The sequence below is a fragment of the Argiope bruennichi genome, chromosome 6 (genome assembly GCF_947563725.1).
Source record: "Argiope bruennichi chromosome 6, qqArgBrue1.1, whole genome shotgun sequence".
Classification (NCBI taxonomy): domain Eukaryota; kingdom Metazoa; phylum Arthropoda; class Arachnida; order Araneae; family Araneidae; genus Argiope; species Argiope bruennichi.
Window position 1 is genome coordinate 57,831,603 of NC_079156.1, and position 19,600 is coordinate 57,851,202.

At 27.5% G+C, this 19,600-nt stretch overlaps 1 non-coding gene across 1 annotated transcript; it reads left to right on the forward strand.

Moving 5' to 3' along the window:
• The first annotated feature begins 6,611 nt into the window (after window positions 1–6,611).
• On the forward strand, window positions 6,612–6,685 carry Trnai-aau (transfer RNA isoleucine (anticodon AAU)). The gene has a single exon. It is a non-coding gene; the product is annotated as a tRNA-Ile (tRNA).
• Window positions 6,686–19,600: the final 12,915 nt, after the last annotated feature.

Below are 19,600 nucleotides of genomic sequence, written 5' to 3' on the forward strand. Positions count from 1 at the left end.
ATGGGGAAGACGCTTTACCCCTAGGCCAGGACGCCGGCAATAATTTTAATGTTAGAACATTATAATAGATTTCAAAAAAGATTAAAGATGTATGTATAATGCATTTTATTTATTTTATGCATTCTTTTTAATTTAGATTTATTTTTTTACATTGCGTTTATTAAAAATCCTCTGGATTTTTTATACTTTGGAAACATATTAATTACAGAAACAATCGCTAACGTATATTTTATATAATAAGTCGGACTGCATTTTGATTTATATAAGGAGCATTTGTATTTAATTGTAGAATTTAGAGTTTTTACTATTTTTCTTGACTGTTGTTGTTTTGAACGTTTAATATTTGTCTTTAAGATGAAATTTCAACAACAACCTAAAGATTATAACCTTAACCATAATATTCTTATAAAAACTTTGAAATCTGTTCTTAGAGACATAAAAATTTCAGTTAAAGTGAAATTTATGTTTAATTTTAATGAAAATCCAAACAAATCTCAAGATATTTCCAAATTGCAGTGCATTTACAGTTTTAAAGGCAATATTTTACTGACCTATATTTTTATTTAGAGGTATTGGTAGGTCCTGTGCTGTAAGCAAGATGTTACAGAAAAGGGTGTGACTGCGTAGCATTTCACTTTCGCTCCGTCTTATGACCACCGCAGACGTGGGCAAGCGAGGGAATGTGTTTGAGGAAGCCGGTCGAAGTGACCTTCGTTTAGACTTAACCTTCAACCTGCGGTCTCCCGCACCTGAGCTATTGCTTGCGGCTCGAGCGTACCTGACACTAACCTACAGCCCGCGGTTGTTTCCGTCCTAAACGAATACAAGCAACAAAACTTTATTTTTTATCTACGATGTCCTCTTTCAAAACTGATTCTTTTTCTTCATTCGAAGAAGAGAATTGCATGATCACAACTATGTGCTACAAATTCCTATGGATTCGAAGAAATGATGATTTACAGAAAAATTCCTATGTTTTTTCATGAAATATGTAGGATTCATTCTTTCACTGAAGCTCAAAAACCTAAATCAGCAAATACGATTCAGCAAATTTTCAAGGGGAAGGGAGGAAATCAGAGTGAATGTGGCACAGATAGTTGTACATCTGAAGAAAACAATTTATATGAATATAACAAATTTCTCAGTTCTTTTCATAAAATGTATAGAATTCACTCGTTAATGAAATTCAAAGATTCGAAAAAGCAGATTACATGTTTCACTTTCAAAAAACCATATTATATATAGGGGCTGATACTCTTAATGTAACTGGATGTTTTATCTATTAAATAACATTACTTACTTAAACATAATAAAAGTTACGGTCAAATTTAAAATTTCCACTTAAAAAAATGTGTGAATAAAATGTTTTAACTTGCTTAGATTTGGCTTTAAATTTTATTTCAAGGTATCTTTTATTTATTATAGGTCCTTTTTCAATATTAAAATTTTGTTCCCAAGAAAAAGTAGGGAAATAAAACGTGGCAATAACGCATTAATAATGAGAAAGGAAAACATTCGGCAAAATGAAATTATTGGCGAAATCTTTATGAAATATGTGAAATCGATATAGGTTTTCTACTATTTTATTTTTTCGTATAAATAAAAATAATGAATTATCTTCGTATCAGAGAAAGAGTATTGCAATCGTCAAATATCTGAATCTCTAAATTTTGATGATTTTTCCATTCAAAGCCTGTTCAGGGAAAACAAACAAAAAAAAAAAGTTTTGAAATTATGTCTATCTGGGAATGGAACAACTCGACAATGGCAGTCTGACAAAGATTACAAAGTTTGGTATGTATTCTTAATACTAAAATTGCAGATTTATACCACATTTTGCTCGAAATTCGTTGACAGAAAAATTCGTCGAAATTCGTTTCTCAACCAGAGAGCTCAATCAGAAAGCTTTGTCACTTTAAGCACGGACTGATTGGAAATTTGAGTTAAAGGCTTTTTTTATTTATTATTATTGTTATTATTTAAATGGTATAACATTTAAAAATTGTATATCGGAAAAAAACCTTTATTATAATTTTAGCTTGTGGATTTATTTTAGAAACCAACTTGCATCGGGTGCATAAACGAAAATGGAATGGTGAAAAAAAATTCAAGGGCATCAGTTTTAACAAATCATCATCATCAGTTTTAACAAATAGTTCTGGGCTACTAAATTTATATGACTAATTTAACCTCAAATAACTTTATTCAGTATATTACTTAATTGTATTGAACTTTTAAAAAGATGCTTTATACAAAATTAGTTCTAGATAGTATGCATGAAATAAAAATAGATTATTTCCTGAAACGATTTTCACACTCAGCCGAAATGGGACAAAAGTAAGATAAATTAGACGTTTCTTCTGAAAAATGCCAATGATCAGTAATACACAAAAAGAAAATAATAATTATTATTAACCACAATAGACAATCTGTTCGCCGACCATCTTAACCTTTTCTAGGGCCATGGGAAAAATGCTTCCCACTAAATTAATCAATCTTTATATGAAGTTATGTAAGTTGGCAAAAGTTCCAACAAATTTTTCGATAAGACAGAAACTTAGATACTTCAATTTCTTATTTCACAGAAAATGGTGTGTCTTGATACGTTACTTAATTATTAATTAACCAAATTAATTAATGAAATTTACCTAAGAAGATAAATGAATCATTTTCCTTAAGCCGATCACAATTGTAAAATGGTTTTAATATACTGACTTGAAAAAAATGACCATTTAAAAGGTTAATTTAATCATGTCAGCCAACTTTGATTAGTTAATTCTTGCCATGAAAAAATTATTTTAAATTATAATTTATACAATAAATATGAAATATTCCGATTGGTTAGTTATGTTTCAGATTGATGAAATAAATTAGCGAATCGGTTTTGTTGATGCTGGAAGCTATGTTAAGATTTTATTTTGAGATATGTCTTAAAAATGGAAGAAGAAAGGGCTAGGCAACCAGTGATGGCATTCATAAACCTTATGAGTACAAATGAAGTACAAATCGGCGAAATCGGTATAGTGAACTCTGTTGTGGTATTTTTAAAATTCATTACAAAAATAAGACTTTTTTTTTTTAATTTTTGAGAAAAAATTGTTTAACTTATGTATCATTAACGTAGTAATTTTCTGGCTTTAAAATGACATGAAAATTATTTTTGTGCAATAATATTTTAGGAATTTATATCGATAAAATACCAAAATACCACTTTTTTTAAAAAAAAATCATAATCGATATGAAATATAATCAATATGAGCTACATGTTCTCGCCCTGAAAATTAAATGGTGGTAATTTGGTAGCACTAAGAGAATGGCCTGTTGAAAAGCAATACCACATGCCCAAACGTTCGTCTTCTGTATTATTACTAGTTGATTTCAATGATTAAATAATTTTAAAGAAATATTTTTATTCTTTACGCACTTTTTTCGTTTTTTTTATCACTCATTTATTAAATATTTTATCTTTTTTGTACCTTGTAATATGATGATTTATCATCGTGATGTTTTACAGTTAAAATATTAATTTTAGTTGTTTTTTTTAATTATAGACCGAAATTGATGTGCCTCATTTGTATTTATTTCTGTATAGATAAAATCTTTATATGAAGAAGTAAATGGTTCCTCTCTTATTCATACATTCGGTTTCTCACTTCATTGCCCTCATCTCACCTGTATTTACTTTTAAGCCGACTCTAAATATACCTTTTTAATCAAAAAGACAAACTTTTTTTTTATCTATTCACAAATATTTACTTTTTCCATTTTATATTTTCTATAAGTATCTTTCAACTTATTCACCGGTTTTGTGTGTTTGGACAGCCATAGATTGTTATCGGATTTTATTAATGCTCCTATAATATCGGTTTTATAATAGGTAATAAATTCTTTTCACCTGAATCGGAATAACATCGTTTTCGCTCGAAAGATTTTTTCGCCAAGTTTCCCTAAAAATTATTATCGCATTCTGTCAACATTTTTATCTCAGTATATTTTATCTTCAATCTTAAATGATTGATTTCATTTTATATTATCGGAATAGTATAGTGAGTGCGCTTGAATGTTTTTTCTTACTCTTCCATTCTGCTCTCTTATAGAAACAATTGTGAATTTTATCTCCGTTTCAGTTAGATGTTCGAAGTAATACTGATTATAAACTTCATTATTAACGAAAAAAAAAAAATGAAAAACAAGTGGGGGCTTCAAACTTCCCCTCTCCCTGATTATTCGTATATTCATATGCATTCCTTTTGACAGCCTGATATAGGCAACTAGACAAAGGCAATCTTATATATTATTTATTTTATAAAGTTTTACTTTTTGAATGAATTTTCATTTATGTAATAAACAACAATTTTCAGCGAGTGTTTATATATAATTATTAAATCCATTTAAGCCAGATGAAACGCTATTTAAATGTATATTTTAGGAATAAACGCGATTAACTCTCCAAATTGAAGTTAGATTGGAGATGCTTTCATTATAAATTTTCCTTCCCAAATGCAGTGATCCGATCGTCACTGAATAGGTAATTGGAACTTTCTAACACTGAATGTAATTTTTTAGTGCTATTTTACGGAGATGGTGAGCATCTAATGACGCCATATCGTCAACTAAAGGCGATTTAAATAAGTTAAAAATAGTGCAAGAAAAAGTGTGTAATTTTTTTTTATATGAGAAATGTGTTAAATATTATTGCTGATTGAAATTTAAAAAATATTTACTGAAGGAATTAGGAGATATTTGAAAGATTTAAAAATAATTCTTTAGTTGCTTGTCAATTTGTTTATTATCTGGTTCAGCTGTTCTTTAGTAATTCTTATTGGTCTTTTTAGTTATATTTAATTCTAACCACCATTGATCAGTGTTAAAGTCGATAGGCTGACTAGCTGATTCGCTGGGATCTATAGTTGCTAAAATTTTCAATTTAATATTTAATATAGCTTTCTCTTGATAGCTCCCTCGACAAACTTGAACTTTTTGAATTTGAAATTTAATAAATATGTATGAAAATCTTTCAATGTTTCGTGCATTGTGCAATGTATCTTCACATTTTATTAAAATTAGAAAATCAGGAACTTCAATTTGAAAAACGGAAATGTCTTAAAATTTTATATATGTTACAAAATCTCTTTCATAATTTGTGTAATAACTCAGGGGATTACTCAATAAAAATTGCTTTGATTTTAAAAAAAATCTGCTTTAAAATAAGTGAGCAATTTTCAAACGATATAAAGAATAATATAATTACATTCATCCAATTATGTTGCATTAAAGAGTAAGTGTTTAAAGACAGATGCACTTTCAAAAATTCCATCATTGATTGTACTTACAATTTAGGTTGTTTTTAAAGTTTGGTTATTTATAAAGTTAAACCTTAATTGCAAATGCAGTCAAGGCTATTTATAAAGTTAAACATTAATTATATAACAAATTTTATCAATGAGTATGTTTCTATTTTATTTTACATAGAAACCTACTCATGGTGAAAAAACAAGCTGCAACTTCATTCTCACATTATCAGTTATTGAATAGCCATGATAAAATGTTAATAGCAAAATGAAAATTATTTGAGTTTCATTTCGATATATATTGTTGTACAAATACTCTTAAAAGAATTTTCAAAAAATTATTAAAAATAGAAAAGAATTAAATACAAAAACATTCATAAATGGAAACAATTTTCGAATTTTATGATGATATAAAAATTAATTTTGTGTTGCAATATTTTCGGAAGTTATTTTGGAAATTTTCTAATAAAAATTTCAAAAAAAAAAAAAGACTCTTATTTGCACATTTTTACTTCTAAGTACATATGTGTCAAGTTTTGGTCAAAGTCAAATGGCCTGGCTTGTAAAGCGCCAATACCTACATCCATCCATATTTATTATTAATAGATATAAGAAATATATAAATTTTTATATTTTTCCTCACCTTTTTATAAATTTTCGATTTATAATCAATAATTAAATTGAATAAATAAAAGTAGTATATATGCTAGCAGTTTGCGGAACGTATCCAAAACTAATTGTAAAGAGCAAAGAATATTTTTCTTAAATACTATTTGTAACATCTAAAAAAATGATTTTAATAGACGAATAATAACGAATAGACGAATTTGTAAAGAAAATGAATATGAACTAAATCATTCTGAAGAATATTCTTTACAAAAAAAAGAAAAAAAAAGACGTAGAATTTTCCTAGAAAAAAAATAAATATACATTAAATCATTTAAAAATTACACTTCTGATATATATCATCACATCATCCACAATATATCACAAAATTTAATAATTTGTTATATATTTCTATCGCAAAGAATATTTGAGACAAATACCCATTTCTTCTCGCTCTGAACTAGAGATCGAAGTCTCAAATCGATAAGTTCCGGAAGTGTACTTCAGCATCGAGTGACGAAACGGAATATTTTCTCGTTTTTCAGATACTTTGGCATTGGTTCTTCTGAACTTTAATTATCTTCTCACAAGAGTTCTCATAACAGGTTAAAAAGTGCAGAAACATTTATTCCCTGATTTCTACAAAAACACTACTAATGAACTTACAAAAAAATGCCTAGGCGGTATAAAGAAATTATTTTGACCAGCAGTCGTGGCCCGTTAGCTCAGTTGGTTAGAGCGTCGTGCTAATAACGCGAAGGTCGTGGGTTCGATCCCCCCACGGGCCAGCTTTTCGTTTTTATTGATCATACCTTCTTATTTGTGTTGAAATCGAACTTAGCACAATTTTTATTTATTACTGTCATGTAATTAATGATTAATATAATTTTTTCTATATACCACCTCATTATTTTAAATCAATTATTATTTTTTAATTGATATTAGATTAAAATTATTTACAAAATATCGAAATATTGAGCTGAGAAATAGAAGGTATAAATATTAAGGATAGAATTTTAGTTTAGGATTTTTTTTAATTGTGCTAAAGTGCAAAAATACGTATTTGTGACAAACTTTAAGTTGAATGAGAATTGTTTCTGTTGAATAATGATTAAATAAAATTATTTTAAGTTTAAATCATTTTCTTAAGAATGCTGATTCCTGTGGTAGTATTGAAAATATGTATGTATGCTTACTTTCAAAGCATTTAGTCGGGGGGGAGGGGGTTTCACATCTAATGCAACAAAATAAAAAGAATCTACTAGAAATTCGAACAAAGAGTTCTAAGAATTAGATGAAATGTATCGGAAAACATTAAAAAAGAGAACGAAAATTCAATTAATATTAAAATTAATTAAGAATTACAAGAATGTATGGATTGTACATTTAGAATTTTTCTAGGTCGCTATATAATTGGAAAGCTTAAAAAAATAATTAGTAAATATATAGAAAAGAATTTTGACAATTAATTCTAACAGAGCGAAAAAAAGTAGGAAAAGAGGTCGAGAGGCCTTTTGGGTAGTGAAATTGACATCTAGTTTTTCTTGCATCCCGTAAAAAAGTACTTGCTAATTTATATTGTATTTAAAAAAAAGTACCAGAAGGGCTGCAATTCGCTTTTAGAAAATCATGTAGTAGTTATATGCATATGCGTATTTTATACAGAAAGAAAAAAAAAATCTGCTGCTGTGAAAAAAAGCTGGAACTTCTTGTTACTGTAATTCGAAATGAGGCACTAGATGGCGTTACCCAAACTTTCCGTTTGGCTTTGCTTTTCTCCCCTGTATTAGTCAGCGCTCAGGAATATCCCTAACCCATGAATTCGTAACTGTTAAAAAACTTAAAATATTGGTTTGAAAGATAAATATCCCACAAATATTCGTATAATGAACTATTATTACTCGATCGGTTTAAAGGATTAGAATTACAATTATTATAATTTTAAAGCTACTGCAGTGTAAATCATTAAGCATAGATAAGCTTCGACATAATTAGCAGAACTCCGCAAATGATAAAACTAGTTCATTTATGGAACTCTAATATTTTAAAAGCTTCAAAATAAATAATAGTAAAAAACGAGAGATATTACACAAAACAACTTATGTGTAATATTTTACGAATAATGTACATGTACATTTGGTAGCATTTAGAATATTTCCATTATAAGTCAGTATATTAAAAGCGTTTGATGAGAATTGTAGCGAAATAAATAAAAATGTGTGGAAGGTATGACTTTGTACAGCACTTATTTGTCATTGGATAATGTTATTGAGTTTTTTAACATCAGAATTTATTATTATATTTTATTACTCTTCAGTTACAAAAATAATTTCCTGGTTAGTAGATTTGTTTCTAACTTCTTTTTTTCTTTTTTTAATGAAGTACGCTTCTCGAAATTTTCGATGAGAAAATACATTTTTTTGCGTTCGATAAGAAAAAATTGCCGGGATTTAACCCACTATGAGTTATTTATTTTGCACAAAATAAAAGTTGCTAAAGCTTTCATTTAAAAAGCATCATTAATGATAAATTTATATGTAGACACAATTTTTCTGCTGAGATTAGTTAGAATTGTTGTCGTGTCTTGTTAGTTAGAATTCATCTGATAAAATGAAATATGCAATTAAATATTTATTTAAAGTAAATTGAAGTAATATATTTAAAGGTCTTTTTTTTACATTTGCTTGGTTTGTTTTAGAAACATATTTCCTGCATAATGATTTCATGAAGATCATTATCATTTCCCTTTAGCCCTTTGCTGTATCATTTATACTGCAAATTTAACAATAATAAATTCTTAGAAAAAAGATTTAAAAAATTAGATTTTTTTTCCTTCTAAAATTAAAAAAAAAAATTTCTTCAGATGAGCATTAATTTAATATTTTTCGGTGGCATTGTAAAATTCAGTTTCAAGATAGATAAAGACAGTAAAAGCTAAATTTCTCAGTCGAAATTTTGTATTTCTTAATTTGGATACAAAATATCTGTAAATCAATTACATTCCAAGTCAACAAGTTTTTTTTTTTGCTATTATTTTATTTAAATGCTAAATAAAAATTCGGAAAAAAAATTTTTAATTTCAGATTTCCAATTAAATCTTTCATACAAGCACTGTTGTTTATTCATGATGCTTTATATATTATTATTTATATATAATATATAAAATTAGTATTTTTAAAGTTTTAAATTTATTTTTATTGAAATAACCCCTATATTGGTTTCGAATGATTTCTCATGGTCCCTGTAATTAGATTATAAAATTTTATCAAGAGGCACTGCGCAACATCAACAAAAAGTTATAAAGTGATAAAATATGGTTAAAAGAAGGTTATTTTAAATTTCATGACTCTTCTAGATTTACGGTATGGCACTGAAAGTGAACAAAAATGAAATATAATTTAAGTTAAATCCTAATTAATTTCCTATTTTTACCTTGAATTAGCCTATGTTAATTTCATTCTAAAATGTTCTCTTATTACCAGAACTAAATCCCAATTTTAATTAAATTATTTTTTACATGCGTTCTTAAAAAATTGCTTACTTCGTTGGTTCCCATGCCATGAGCGAAGGGATGAAAATCCTTAACACCTACACATCCCTTAAAAGATACCCAAGATTCCCTTGTTTAAATCGACATGTGTCAAAGAAAGTCCTATCAGAATCACGTAATAAACCCACTAAAAGGAAAAATTTTGTTACTTTTGCTCTTCTGGTTCGAACATGCGCATCTCGCTTATGTTCCTGTGTGAAATTTAATTACTCTGCCTAATGGATTTTCTCAGTGTTGAAAAATAAAACATACATCTAACTATCAAAGCAATTGAAATTGTGATGTTGATGCAGGCCATTTGATTGTTCCGAATAATTATCAACTAGTCATAATTTTGAACAATTCTATTTGACAACGCGGCAATGATAAAGGCTTACAGATTATTTCATTAGCGGTAATGGAAGAGCTAATTGCGAAGTAGTTCAAAAAAGAAAAAGAATTAAGGAAAAAATGTCCAAGAAAAAAAAATAAGAATTTTACCATCCTGATTTTTTACATACACAAAAAGAATCATAAAAACACCATCAGCACTATAATTTGGGAACAAAGGGTTCAAATTGGTAATCAAAGATGCAGTAAAAAATACACAGGTACAATGGAACCTCGCTTTAAAAATGTAATTCGTTCCGACTCATATTCGTAATGCGAAATACTCGTTAAGCAAAATAATTTTTTTCTATAGGAATCCATATAAAATAGGATAATATGTTTCATTAAAAAAAAATAGGCTGAAATAAATTTATAATGTAATTTATTATTTATAATGCATACTTTTAAAAAAAAAGTTTTTTAAAGACATTTTTCTTTGAGCATGCTTCAAAATTTAGCGAATATTATGCACAGCTTAATCGTTAATTGAAATTTTTGGCGCATATATCTTTGTTAGGGTAATGCTCCTCAAAATACTATACAATAATTTCTCAGCATCTCCCTTAAGTCATTGGAAGGTTGTTGTTCTGTTGAGTATATTATTTCCGCCTTTCCTGACCCCGATCTCTTCTGCATCTTTTTGCTGTGATTCAGAATTCATATCCATAATTTCTTACTTTGTTTTTCCACCAGTTCTTCGATGTCGCTGCTACCCCGTCCCCATAATCTTGGCCAGATACACAATCTCATCGATTAAGGTTTCATAGGCGCTTGCTCAAAAATCCTCGGAATCGCGTTCGATAATTCTATCCTTCCAAAATTTCTTTACAGATATAAAGGTTCTCTTTTAACAAGTACTTACCACAGACTGTTGGAGACCAATCCAGCATGTCACATCAGGCATCTCCTCGACACTCGTTCTGCGATGCATCCATCGTTCATTAAGCGAGATACTTTAAATTTTGTTATGCGAATAACTTGTTATGAGAAATGCTCGTTAAACTAGTATAACTGTACTTCGAAGAAGAACCGAAATTTGGATGTACATTACATAGTATATAATTGCAAATAATTATGGAATTTCTTTCTTATAATTACAAAAACTCATTAAATTTTTTTTTTAAAAATGGGGTTTTTTTAATGAAGATTTGAAATATTTTCAAGTATATAAATTTAATAATTCAGTTTATTAATTATTCTTATAGCATTTTTCTTCTTTTAATTTCGAAGTCACATACTTAATATTTTTTATTATTATTCAAGACTTAAAATAAAAATTCTGAACGATGTTTTAGTCTCATTTATTACTTTTCGATGAATTATAAAAATTAATTGCTGAATTATTTCTATAATTCAGTAAAGATAAAAAGTCAAGTTTTTACAAATGTATTTACAACTATATCATGTTTATTAAATATTTTTATCACTAATATAATCATAAATGAAAAGCATTAAATATAAATTATGAATCAGTTTTGAAATTAAATCAATTTATCATCACATTCCTTAGCTTATTATTTGAATTCTCTTCGAAATGTTTCTTTTTAATTGTTCGAAATATTCTTTCAAATTCATTTTTTTATACATTATTTTCATTTTTTAAACAAAGATGAAAATAAAATCTTATTTTGAAGTTTATTGAACATATTTTTATAGTTCTTATTAAATTGTAGATGTTATTAATTTTCATCTATTTCCGAGTTTCTTTCAATCTGATTTAAATTCTTCTTAAAACCTGAATTATAGAAAATATTTTTTATGAACTTTTAATTTTTCATCTTTAAAATTTATTTGATGGAGAATTTTTTTTACTCATGTTTGCAAACCTTAAATATAAATTTTCAAGCAATAAGTAAAATCCGAAAATATTTAAACGAAGCGGAAAAATTATTTCGTTTTTATAGATCCATTCTTTTTTTAATATTGTACGAATTTTAAGTATTCAAACATAAGAAGAGATTAGAGCAAATGAGATTAAATGCTTATTTTTATATTTATGATTAGCAATAAGTTCTAAGTAAAAAAGTTTAATTCTTTTATAAGCAATTCTAATCGTTTTATTTCAAATTTCTATCAAAGGGCATAATTTGATGTCAAATTCAATAAGATATAATATATAAATAATTTTAAAAAATCTATCTAATATAATATATCTAATTTATTGGAACTAATGTTTAATTTTTGAAAAAGAACGATGCTTTTGGATTTATGTTTAACTTTATTTTATCCAAAGTTTATATATTAATACCATAAAGTTTCAAGATGTTTACATAAACAAAGACTATTTTTTAAATTAACCCGTTTCTTTATGCTTCTTAAATGTTTCAAAATAGTATGAATTCCAAAATTTGATTTCTAACAGTCATATAATTATTTTCGTACCTAAATTTAATGCCATTAATAAAAAAGATAAAAGAAACAAAACGCAAATGCCTTTTGCGGAATCTATGCTACGATTTTTCTGACTTTAATTTTTTTCATTTCCCAAACAAAATGAACAATAAACATAAAAATGGAAATTTATTTCGATTAAAGTAGCATGAAATTTCAGGATTTGATATTAGGTGACCTTTCTTATTTCAAAATCCACACATAATCGCTTAGTATTAATAAATAGACATTTGAAAATCTTACAAATCATCTCGAATATATTGGACCAACGACATCAGAACTGTAATTTTGCTAGGAAAACTTAATTGCAATTTTTAACGAAATTGAACACTTTCAACGCTACCGACGAGATATCTCATCTTTTAGATACTTCCAGCGGAATTTGATATTTGTCTTTTCATGGAGTTCTTATCTAATTCATCCTGAGTAATGAATGTATTAAGATTCAAAAAATAATCTTTTTAATGGTACCAATTTAATTTCTAATTTTTTTCCAATTTAATCGGATATATTGGGCGAGATATCTCGTCCGTAGCGGTGAAAGTATTAATATTGGTTCTACTGGGTGAATATTATAATAATAATTCTAAATAATAAATTTCTAAATCGTTGAATCTATAATTTTCTGACTGTTAGCTAATTTTTAAATCAATGTACTAATTCTACTTAGAAAAATATTGTAAATGATTTAAAGAATTATTTCTAAGGCATACTAAGTCCTTCGACTTTCGCGCTTCTTTGAAATTACGTTTTAAACAAAAAAAAAAAGTTCCTTTCTTTTACTGTTAGAATTGACAGAATTATGAACTTTAAATATCACTATTTTAGACCATTTCAGTGGTTGCCTTTCAACGAATACTGTTTCTTTTCAGCAATCTTAGAGTTTTCTAATACAATTTTTCTTGCAATGTGTACTCGATTGATTACTCACAAAATACTCAGTTAAAGTAATGAAATTCCTCATGCGGTCATAATATTAAAATAACAGATCAAATTTCGAACTAAGTCATGATTATTGTGAAAAATTTTGGATTGCAAACTATTAAATGTGTCTCGTTTTCTGTGTGGGTGGGATTCAAAATCTTATAGAATTCATAAGAAACAGGCTTACGGTTTAACGTTTGTAACAGCATATTCTTTTCGATAATTGTAAAAAAAAAAAAAAATTAAAGATTTCAAATGTTTGTATTGCCATAATAATTCGTGTAATTGAAATTTTGGATAGTTATGTTTAAATTCCATTATCAGTTTTAAAAACTCTTTATTAATGAAACCGAATACTTTTCAGTATTCATTGCGGTGATTCAACTGCAATTTTTGTGTATTTCATGCAAATGTGTCTTAATGAATGGTTGCGTAACGTGAAATCATTTACAAAAATATGTATTGATAATCATTCCCTAATTACTGTGAAGAATTATTTTGCTGGTGAATTTAATTTTTAAATATATTCTATTGATCAAGAATTCTGGATACAAAAAGAAAGTCCAACAAAAGTGTTTCCATATTAAATTTAACTTACCTTAATTGATGAAGAGACGGATAATTCTTTCAAAGTTTTTATTCTGATTATTCGTTAATTGATCATTGATTTACTACAGATTCTTATGAGAAGAATTGACCAGGCCTTGAAACCTAAATAAATAAATGAATGAATAGTTATATTATTAATTTTCTTATTTATTTTTTTAGCTATTTTTGGTTTAATTTTGTGTAATAATAATCATATAACTGTTTTTGTAGTCCTGTAAAATATATAATTTGTTAAAAAAATCATACTCTTTTTTTTTTTTTTTTTTTACCAAGAAGTAACTTTTATGGAAATTCCGTATATCATATAAATAATTCATAAAAGGGAAACAACTTTGGATATGAATGATATGAATAAGAACAAGAAAGTCATCTTTTTCTTTACAAATAGATGAGTATTTATTAATACTTTTTTGATGAAAAGGAATCAAATTGATTTTTGGTATGCTATTATTTTATTATTATGATAAAGCGATGATGAAATTAATTTGGAGGAAAAATAAATTTCTAAAACCGAAAACTTTAAAATATTTAAATGCACTAAATTCAATCTATGCGCGGAAGAAAATTATACATAATTTGTGAGCTTTGTCAATGAGAAAGTTTATAAATTTTATTTAAAGATTCCTAATATCCACATTGTATTTGATACCAATATTTACTTCGATTATTTTCAAGCACATAAATCTCGAATCAAATACAATTTTCTAACTGAAAAGTTTTTATATGCTGTTTTTTGTATTTGTGATAACTTCCAACTGATAAAAAATGATAAAACTTCGGATTGATAAGTGAAATAAACGGGCAATTTCACGATAATAATCCAAAACAATAATCACTTGCCAATCTTAGATTTTTAAAAAAATATTTAATATAAAAAAAATGCCTCTTTCCTCCCAAGTTTTTTTTATAATTCTTTTTTTTTATCGATTTGCAATATTAATAATGCATATATAATGCACATAAACATTTTAAATTCTGTTACAATCGCTTTCATAATTTCTGACATAAATTGCTTGTATGCAGTGAATAGCTTCGATGTCTGATTGAAACTATAATTCAGAATATAAAAAATCGAAAAAATTTTAAAGTTTTACTGACTGTCTAACAACTTCATTCCAGTAAGTTCAACAACTCTTTGTACCTAAGCTTCATTTGTACAAAGTTGGTTCAATCCAAAAAGTTGAGAAAATTATTATTGTGAAATATATTCAGAACAGGTTCACTATTGAAATTTGATTTTTATAATTAACTGTAAATTTTTCGAAATCTAATCAACTTGTCAAGATAACGAAAAACAGCTTAGAATCAAAAGATAGTAAATTTGAATGTCATAATAAATGCTTAAAAATTTACATTACATATTCTTTCTTTTAAGCTTGTTCATAATTTCTATTTTTAATCTTTATTTAAGAAAAAAAAAACCTTGTCCTTAATTTTTAATATAATTAATCAATTTACGCTCCTATAATATTACTATGGTGCTCTTTATAGCCATTTAATCCTCCAGCTTGCTGCTGGGTTGGCAATCCATCCAATTTCTATTCCATCCGCCGTTTTTCGCAGGTGAGAGTTTTATTTTTACGATTACAGATTTTTATTATATCATATTATTATCGTGTGATATATAGTATCAATTCACTTTGTTTGAAAAATATTTGAACTTATTTGCAAACATCGCATCTAAATAGTGATTTTAAAAAATTACGCAGTCACAAGGTTAAGACCGGTAAGGGAGAAGGATTGGTTTTATCCTGTTTCTCTGACTAGGCAGCTGCTTAGAGTAGCTAATATGAAAGGTCCTGCAAATAAGGGGATTAAAAAATTTTATATATCTAGTTTCTAAATAAATAATCTTAAAAAGTACGGAAATTCAATCAATTATAAAATATTAAGATAATATTAACATTTTATCAAGTCTAATTATTGAAAATATTTTTTATTATTTTCTCTTTGTTATTAGAATATATATAAAGATCGACTATCTATTCCAACAATATTATTGTACACTGCATCTATTACAATAATATTGTAATAGATGTAGAGCTGTCTAGAACTGTATTATATAAATAAAAAAGGCAACATAAAGGCACCTTCGCAAGGTAAGAAGATTAACATAAAATAAACCATGAACGCCTTTTTTTAGGTTAATCTTTGTGTGAATATGTTGAATCTAGAAAATTGTGTTCAGCTTTAAAATTAAATCATTCAATTTATTAAAAGAGAGACCACGTTATGTACACTACCTAAGTATGCAAAATATCTAAATCAACTACTGGCATTTAAATCATCTTTATACGTGAAGAAACTTGCTTATTCTCACATAGTGAGATTCTGTGTATATATAAAAATATCTAATATTTATGGAAAATTGTAAGCATAAAAATATTGCTATTCAGATTTTTTTTTTTTTACATTTAATTAGTTTTTGTACTTTTTAAAGTGGTATCGAAAATTAAATAAATATTGTTAAACAAATTTCATTTACATTTTCGAACCTGACGAAATAGAAATATGGCAACGTGCATGGAAAGGGAGATGGCAAATTCACTTTTAATTCAGAAAGGAGATTAAAAATTTTAATTAAATATGTTCAGTAATTACTAGAATTTAAATGTAAAAGAATGTTCTTAAAAGAAGTAAAAATCCGGAAAAACGCGAGAACTCCGATTTTGATGAAAGTATGGGTAAACGCATAGCTGTTAAAAATAAACCATTTTAACTCTGATTCGAAAGCATCTGAATGCGGAATGAAAATAATCAAATGAGTGAAAATTAATACATATTTAATTTTTATGTAACATTATTTATCTTATGTAAAAATGAAAGACTTGCTTAAAAATGTTACTTACCAAATAAGCGAACAAAATATCATTCCATTCATCTAGTGTCAACATCCAGCCACACACAAATCATTCATTCCATTTCACTTCGTGAGCTCTGAAATCATGACAGATTTTTTTTTATTTGTACAGGTAATTTATATGAATATATGAAAGATTATTAATCATCCCTCTTTTTATGATTGAATTATACATATATTAGAGACTTAAATAAATAAGCGCAAATAAGAATGCAGCGAAAATAAATTAGCGTTAAAAATAAATTCTGATGAATCCTAATGTTCTAACCCCTATCAAACTCTAATGTTCAAAAAATTTTCAAAATATTTCTAGATATATTTTACAACGATATTTTTCATTTTTTAATTACTTTAATTATGCATACATGCATTCTGTTGATGCTGAATTAATTTTTTTGTACATATTATTGTTGTTTGGATATTACAAATGAAAAGGGTCTCTTCAAGAGTATTTTCTGAATGTGCTTTAATTTATTTTTTGGTAGTGAAGGGTAACAATGCATCTCTTAATAGTATTCCAAACATTCTCAATCGGATTGAACCTTGACGAAGTGATGGCCCACCCATGTGCAAATAATTTCTGGACTAAACTAATTCTGTAGTAACTAAGTTTTGTCAGATCCAGCATGCAAACCTTCTTCGTACAATTAATCTGGAAACCAACCCTCCTCCGGGCTCTACCAAAGACCTGAAATAAGTCAGTGTAACGTTTCTATGCATCTTATGGTTATCGATTTCTTGCAGATTTTTGTAGTTCATTGTCTTCCTCGACTGTACTTTTTAGAAGTTGGATCTAATTTTGAAATAGAGTTAGTTCACAGTCTGTGAATTCATTTAATCATATTACTATGTAAAATGAACTCTGATTTGTTTTATTCGCCATTGCACACTATCTTAATTTTTCACTTAAGGCTTATTGTGTAATTATACCTGAAATTTTCTATATGAATTTTTTTTTTATTTTCAGACAATACATTATTGATTTTATAACCTATTAACGCCACATGTCCGATGACATTAAAGGGCAGCATCCGCTCTAATTTTATGTCATATTCCGAATCAGCATTACTGTTTGCATATTCTGTACAGTTTATATGAAGATTTCTTAAGGGGAAATTATTCTTCTTAAATTTGGAAAAATAATATAGATACAATTGCAAAAAAAGAAACTTTAAGTTTAATAGATAATTAAATTTAATTAAGCAAAAATCTCGAAGAGGTGTATTACTTTGCATAATGCAGTAAAGGTCGGACGGAAGAATTTTTGATCTTTGTGAAACTTTTGTGTTAATTAATTTTACAAAAAATTAATGACAATTTTTTTTCCTTTTCAAAGAATCCAAGGAAAACAATTATCATTTTAGTGTTTTAAGCCAGCCCAGCATTTTCTGAAACAATAATGCATACAAAACGGAGAAAGCAAAAATAAGATATTAAATAAATGAAAGTTATTTTAATGTTAAGCAAAATGGCAGTATCATAAAAATGTTAACGATTCATTTTGACAAGTAATTTTTGTCATTTAATCTTTATTGTATAGAACATTCAAATTTTACTGACTACAGTTGTTAAATTATTTCAGCAAATTTGTACTGCAAAGAGCATAACGAATTATTTCAGCAAATTTGTACTGCAAAGAGCATAACGAAATAATTTTGTTATTGGGTAACTAAAGCATTCTGCGGGAAAGTAGTTGGCGAAATTGAATGCATTTATCTAAGCTCTACCTAATGCCAAGCATTGGTGTGAAAACATATAACTGGTGAAGAAAGATAATATTCTTTTAATGAAAACGGTATCAAACAAATCTAAAATAGTAATTCAATCAAAGCGCGTTATACATACTAACTTTAGTATCATTTTATATACATAAAATTTGCGCGTTGATTTAATTTTTTATTTATATTTTACGCTCAAAGGCTTTTAGTGAGATGAATATTTCCATACAGAGTATTTATTTATTTATTTGCTTCATGTTAATTCTCGCCTTTGTACACGTTATTTTTCGTTGTCTTAAAGGTTTAATCATGTAACAAAAATATTTTCTGTTTTTCTAATGCTATTTTAAATTTGGTTGATAATTTTTGTATATGAATCTTGAAATACTCAAATATATTATGTTTTTATCCCATTTAAAATATTTTCGTCTTGTTTAATTGGATATTATAGATAATATTTATTCATAGACATTGTATTAATATCTACTACGACTAGAGTTGAGCAATCGGTTCCTCGTGGGTGGAGGATGGTCTAGAGTTCAGACGAGCGAGCGCCCCATGTCAAAAGGAGGGGAACAAGAGGACGAAACGTTCTCCGACCACCTTCCTGACAGTTTCCTACTTTCAGTTTTTAGTTCGCTGCTGTGGTTCCCAGTCTCGTCCACAACCATAACGCTGCCGCCGATTCGGCTCCGCTGGCATTCTTCCAGCCAGCAAGTTGAGGTAGCTGTGTGTGTAGTTGCTCACGTGTTTCGCGGGATATCTCGCTATCTCATTGGTTGACGGCACACCGAATTTTGCAATAGGCTGGATTCGGCCCATGACGTCAGCTGCCGGCTTGCGTCACACAATCAGGTCATAGCAATAGTTTGGGTTGCCAATTTGGCGATATTTTGCTTTTTTAGGAGCCAAAAATGGTTTCATCACAAAAGAACGATAAAACTCTAATTGTGGTAGGAGGCAAATTCTTGCTGTTGGTTCGAGAGGGACGTTTGAAACCCTTCGTCTCATCTGTTTGTCAAAATTAGCGATCTGTTTATCAGAAGTGAGATAAAAGTTATTTACATTCGGTACCACGTCATTTTTACTTGCAATTTGATTTTGCTGAACAGCAGTTTGTTCTCAGATTTTTAATATAAACTCAAATTTTAAAGTTAGTTGTCATTTTGTTTAGTTCTTCATAAGCATTAGAGAAGTCTTAGCAGTCAAATTATTAAAATTCATATGAAGGATAGAAAAATACTCTTTTAAAAAGTGACTGATGAAATTACAAAACATAAAG